Genomic DNA, 7,067 nt, shown 5'->3' with positions numbered 1-7,067 from the left:
AGCTGCCACCCAGGACCTAGTGCCCCCCTCAGCTTCTGCTCAGGACCTAGTGCCCCCATTAGCTGCCACCCAGGACCTAGTGCCTCCCTTAGCTGCCACCCAGGACCAGGTGTCCACTACAGCTGCTACCCAGGACCAGGTGTCCACTACAGCTGCTACCCAGGACCAGGTGTCCAGCTCAGCTCTTAGTGGTGACCAGGTGTCCGGAGATGGTGAAGAGAGGAGTGAAGAGTGGAGAGATGAGAAGAAAGAAGAGAGGAGTGAAGAGGTGGAAGATGAGAAGAAAGAAGGGAGGAGTGAAGACGGGGAAGATGAGAAGAAAGAAGAGAGGAGTGAAGAGGTGGAAGATGAGAAGAAAGAAGAGAGAAGTGAAGAGAGGCATCTGAATAGAACTCTGAGTCTGCTAACGGAACACATCAGAAGGAGAAAGGTGCGTTAGCCATTATCATTTGAATTCAGAATTTAATTTTCACAATTCCATCGCAATACATTATATTTATCATTAAATGACCTTATAGAATGGAATATAAAATGGTTTTATTTCTTGTTATTACAAGAAATTGCAAGCACAATGAGATTTAAAGCTTCACCATTAAGTGCACACATACATTTTTTAAAAGCCTACTTGGGAAGCCTGAGTAAATTGAGTGACAGCTGCTAGCAGTAAGATAGTTTAAGTCATTTAATAGTGCACCGTTATAATGACTGATTGTAATATTGATTGTTGGTCTGGGTTGCCTAGGCCTGGTACATTTCAACAACCCAATCAACCCTTTTTATTGTAAGCAAAAATCAGGACAGATCGTTAAGTATCAGGACAGATCATTAAGAAAAGGGACAATCAGTTTGATCCGCAACAGTGAGTAAGTTTCAGTACTATGGTTATCTGTAAATCCGGATTGGATTTTGGATTGTTCCCAATTTCTTCTCTACTCATCAGATCTCCAAACAAGAGACCACAACGATGATCTCCAACCCTACCAGCACTGCCAGTGAGACACACACACACACACATACACAAGTACACACAAATACACACACACATACACACACACACACACACACACACACACACACACACACACACACACACCACACACACTCAACTCACAGCAACTATACCTTCTTACAGAGTCCTGTCTGACATCAGAGGGCGAGGTCCTAACCCAGGGCTGTACAACTAACTCACAGAGGTACTGTGTGTGTGTGTGTGTGTGTGTGTGTGTGTGTGTGTGTGTGTGTGTGTGTGTGTGTGTGTGTGTGTGTGTGTGTGTGTGTGTGTGCGTGTGTGCGTGCGTGCGCGCGCGCGCGCGCATGCGTGTCAGGAACAGAAATGGCATGATGCTTTTATTCTCCTTTCCCCCAATAACCAACACCATTGTATGCTTTGAAATTTGAAAATGTGACATGAAATCGGTAATGTGAAGCGTCATAAACTTTTAAAACAAATATTCCGTGGCAGCATCGCACGGGCAGACGAATCCGAAACAAAGAAGTCCAGTCGCTTAGATAACTTGGATAAATGACCATATTCACAGACTGTGTGAACAAATGTGTTTGTTACTGACACTGATTGAGATTTCCGTTTTTGAACAACCTGTCTTGCGTATCAAATAGTGTTTAGATTGCTGGCATATGTCTGTTGCTGAAGAAGCAATCACTTTGCAAAATTGCGGGGGGAGGGGGGGGGTAAAGCTTAACCTTTGTTTAATGTACAGAGATACTGTGTTTATAGCTACTTTGGTTTTTTAAGCATCAGACTATAGTGGTAGCAAAACTGTAAATCACATGAGTAAATACCTCTACATCTATACACATTAAATACCAAACCTATCAATGGTGTGTTTGTTTGCATGTGTGTGTGTGTGTGTGTGTCCATGGCCAGGAAGCGTAGCAACAGTGAAGGCTGTGCTGCGGTGGTGTCCAACAATCCCTCATCACACACCAGCACTGAAGGTCAGTAACAACCACTGATGGATAAACTCCATAGGCCAGTGGTTCTCAAACTTTTTGTGTGAAGTACCCCCTGAGAAAATATTGAGCTCTCCGAGTACCACCTTTTGCCAGTCAATACAGGAGAGGTTCATAATGGCATTCCAAGTACCACCAGAGATGTCTCAAGTACCACCAGTGGTACGCGTACCACAGTTTGAGCACCACTGCCATAGGCATCCCAATCGAATCTCACGCGCATACAGTGACTGGTTTCAGGTGCAGGTTCAAAAAAGTTAATCCATAGGTAATGAAGAAAACTGCACACCGATGAACTCCCATTTAAGCCATTTTTATTGTCTGAGGAAGGGCCAGGTTGGCCCAAAACGTCACGCAATAAAAATGGCTTAAATGGGAGTTCATCGGTGTGCGGTTTTCTTCATTACCTAAACACCACAGGCATGCAGAGATAGGGGATGAGGTGGTGCTAAAGTACCTGCCACTTTGCCCTACTGGACAAAAAAACCCTTTTTGGACAATCATTTTTAAAAGATTTTTGTCATAATGTACTGTGTGTCCATGTTGACATGAATCTTCAAATGCTTCACGATCAAATGCATGTTACAATAATGTCCTGATATAATTTATACTAGCCTCTATGAATTGAGTAAGGCCATCGGAAGTTCCACACGCCCCCAACACCCCCACTTCAGCACCTGCCCCCCAAAATCTCTGCACGCACCACTGATACACACAGCCAAGGAACACATTCACAGGCGGATCAGACCAACTTGAAAGTCTATTTGAATGTTACAGTAGCTGCTAGTTTTTCACTTTGCACACAATTGCAATTGTTTTCATTTTATAACAAATTTAGGCGGTGCCACTAACTGATTCCTCCCACTGTGAGTGTATTTGTATTTGTGTGTGTGTGTGTGTGTGTGTGTGTGTGTGTGTGTGTGTGTGTGTGTGTGTGTGTGTGTGTGTGTGTGTGTGTGTGTGTGTGTGTGTGTGTGTGTGTGTGTGTGTGTGTGTGTGTGTGTGTGTGTGTGTGTGTGTGTGTGTGTGTGTAGCAGGTTGTTGGGCTGAAGCAGTGGAGGATGAGTTCTACAAAACTCTTGACCACAAGACCATCAAGCGGCAGGAGATCATCTATGGTACTGTGTGTGTGTGTGTGTGTGTGTGTGTGTGTGTGTGTGTGTGTGTGTGTGTGTGTGTGTGTGTGTGTGTGTGTGTGTGTGTGTGTGTGTGTGTGTGTGTTTACTTTTATGTAATACGTGCAGTATATGTGTATAATGTAATATGTCAGGTTGTTTTTCAAAATCTTTCTTCGGGTTTCAGTAAACGCACACTGTTTGAGGTGCGTACGGCGGACAATTAGATTCAACTTTTAAAATCTTAAAAAAAAAACATTGTATGTTGGACTAAGTTGGTCTTTGGAGAAAAACATGCTACAACATGCTGGAAAAATCACTTTATAATGCACATTTTTATGAGGACTGCCCATCTGTCCTCATAACTCACCTAGTCCACACGCATACACACACACACACACACACACACAAACACACACAAATTTTAACAGATTATGTTTATGTACATTATGGTGTATGGTAAGTCACACAGTGTGTGTGTGTGTGTGTGTGTGTGTGTGTGTGTGTGTGTGTGTGTGTGTGTGTGTGTGTGTGTGTGTGTGTGTGTGTGTGTTAGAGTTGATGCAAACAGAGAGGCAGTACGTTCAGACTCTGAGTGTGATGTCGGAGGCTTTGAGGCGTGGCCTCCAGGAGGACTGTCAGCTGGGCAGCGATGTGATTGGACAGATGCTGCCCTGCGTAGACAAGCTCCTCCCATTGCACTACGGTTTCCTGGTCGCCATGGAGATGCGGCGACGAGAATGCTCGGACCCTAGCAACCCCAGGAACTTCCTGATTCACCGCATTGGAGACATTCTCACGCAACAGGTGTGTGTGTATGCCAAACACATTCAGAGTCTTGTAAAACAAAGGAAATGCGCATTCCGTGCTTAATCTAAATTAACAATCCGGTGCAACCAGAGCAGGACTAAATCATAAGTAGAAAGGAAAAAGAATCTGGTGCCACACGGATGTGCTGAGGACTCTGATGAAGACGCATGTCGAAACATAAGTCATGAATGCACTGATCGTTGTTGGTGACATGGCGAGCTCGGATGCCCCCCTCTGCCGGCGTCTCCGCGGCTCCTCCGTCCATAGAGCTTCACCGGCTTATTCTACTTACTTTCAGAGTATTGTAGTAATTATGTGCATGCACCGATATACTGTATGTGTGTGTGTGTGTGTGTGTGGGGGGGGTGTTGGATGGCAAAGCTGTCAGCTACCGTGTGTGTGTGTGTGTGTGTGTGTGTGTGTGTGTGTGTGTGTGTGTGTGTGTGTGTGTGTGTGTGTGTGTGTGTGTGTGTGTGTGTTTATGTTTATGTGTGTGTGTGCGTGTGCGTTTGATTTTGCGTTTACGTGTGTGTGTATCAGTTCTCTGGACAGAGTGGTTCCCAGATGACGGTTGTGTATGGAGAGTTCTGCAGCAAACACACACACGCTGTGGAGCTGTACAAGCAGCTCCTGCAGAACAACAGGAAACTACAGACCTTTATGAAGGTAACATGCACACACACACACACACACACACACACACACACACACACACACACACACACACACACACACACACACACACACACACACACACACACCTGACTTCTTTATCTGTGCCCACAATTCAAAAATGAGTCATTTAAGCAATATGACTCGAGTGGGAGGGATGATGTGCACTGACATCCTCCCTGGTGTGGTTCGGCCATAGGCACGAAGCCGAAGGCTGAGTGCCGTCGGCAATCACACCAGGGAGGATGTCAGTGCACATCATCCCGACCACGAGGGTCATATTGCTTTTATACAATAGTTCAATTGCCAACAAAATACCAGAATAAATGTTCGAATTCATGTTTATTAGTTACCTTCATCATACTTTGTTTACCTGCTCCGCTAAGCAAAGTAGTTCCGAATTGATTGTATGGTTGCTATGCAATGACGAGCTGACAGCGCCAGCGCGCAAAGTTCCATGAAACGGTCTGAAGTGCATTTCTGTGTGGACTGCGACTGTATGAGGCGCCGCCTAGCCAATATGTCAGGAATTGCATACACATCACCGCTAAAAGCTTGCACGTACCTTACTTTTCCTCGCACATCACCGCTAAAAGCTCGCACGTACCTTACTTTTCCTCGCACATCACCGCTAAAAGCTTGCACGTACATTACTTTTCCTCGCACATGCACCCGAAAGGTTTGCACGTACACTGTTATTTGCTTGCACTCGAACAGGAAAACGTTGTGCATACACCACATTTTCATGCACGCAGTAACAAAAATCTCACACACAAACTACTTTGACCTCGCACACACACTAGAGCGTGGCTCGGGCCGGTTTTTTCTGTCCGAGCCCGGCCCTCAGCCGACAGAAAAGTGATCAACCCCGACCCGAGCCCGAGACTAATTAAAATGTTTGTGTCCGAACCCGTCCGAAGCCCGAGACCACTGTAATAACAACAGAACCTGTGCGCAAGCAATATTTTCTATGTGGCCTCCTTCATACTCAAAATAGCACGTGATAAATATCCAGGATAGGCAACTAGGATGAGGCAATTTGCTGTAGCCTAATTTAGTTACGCACGCATAGTAAGTATAAACACACGCATACATGTGACAGCGCACCTTATGTTTCTTTCGGTTAGACCAGAGATGTTGGGGGCTGTGATCAAATGCATGGGAGGGGCGTGAGAGGATAAGAAAGGCGAAAACTAACGAATACGGTTTGGATGCAGTCAGCACGGCTATGGACGCATTTGTTACGTTACTGTTAGTGCAAATAAATCCCCGCGAGCCGGTGAAGATGCCACTCCTTGTAGTTAAGAAGGATGGGCTATAAGTTCACCCCGAAGAACAGTAGCCTGTTCGGCCCTCCAAGAGAATGTCTTTTCCCCTGATGTCCATGCGGTCAATATAAAATCAGGAAAGGTTGCACGCGCATAGTTACAACTGTAGGCTACAGTAAAAGTGACAAGAATTAAGAACCTACGTGAAGGACATGAAATGTCACAGCGGACAAAGTAGTAACAGGAAACCTCTTCGCCCCTACCTTAGGCAACTCCACGTAGCGTGTGCGTCTTCTTTAATCCATATTATGCTCCTTGCTACCCCTTGCTGGAAATGTAATCCTTGGCGAGCACTGCAGTGACAAACTTCGTCATTTTATGTTCAACATTTAAGACAGCACCGAAGGCATGCTAAAACATGGCCTACACTAGGCCTACAACAAAATACCACACGTTCACTGACAACTGTATTTGGCGCTTATTAAGAAAGCAAGTTGACTCGGCATTCCTGCTCGGCTGACTGGGAGTGAGCGTCCATGTTGCCACTGGTAACTGGCGCGTGCATACAGCCAATAATAATCACTCGCACGAGTAGCCTACCAACATTTTCATTTATGCATATTCAATTACTTATTTTTTAATCACAAAACTGCCGTTTGCATGAACTGAAACGTTTCCTCTGATTGCTTACAATTTTCACAATGTCTGTTTGGTTCAAGCCCGAGCCCGACCCGAGTCCGACAGATATTCTATTTTTTTTGTCCGAGTCCGGCCCGGCCCGTCGGGTTCCGACCCGGCCCTTCGGGCTTCGGTCGGGTTGCCATGCTCTGACACACACCACTTTTGCCTCTCACACATACACACATTACACTCATACGCACAATACTTTTATTTGCACATGCACGCCAAACGCTCACACATAATTAGACTTTACTTCGCACATATCCCACTTTTCTATGCACATACACCCTTAAAGCTCGCACACATACCGGTAATTGCATTCAGCTCCATGGCATGCCTGTCCCTTGTTGGAGCAGCCATCCAACAAGCCGTTATGTCCGTGTGCCAGCGACCGCAAGTTCACTGGTTCACCTCCCGCGTTTTAGTCATTCAGGCAAAGAAAGTAGGTTGGGCTAGTTTTCCGGTTGTTGTTTTTTCACTTCCTGTCTTGAGTGGACGCTAATATTTTTATTTCTGAAACTGTATCACCATTCATTTTATTATTTATATA

This window comes from Engraulis encrasicolus, chromosome 8 (assembly GCF_034702125.1).
Source record: "Engraulis encrasicolus isolate BLACKSEA-1 chromosome 8, IST_EnEncr_1.0, whole genome shotgun sequence".
Taxonomy (NCBI): domain Eukaryota; kingdom Metazoa; phylum Chordata; class Actinopteri; order Clupeiformes; family Engraulidae; genus Engraulis; species Engraulis encrasicolus.
Note: the sequence above shows the minus strand (reverse complement) of the source record.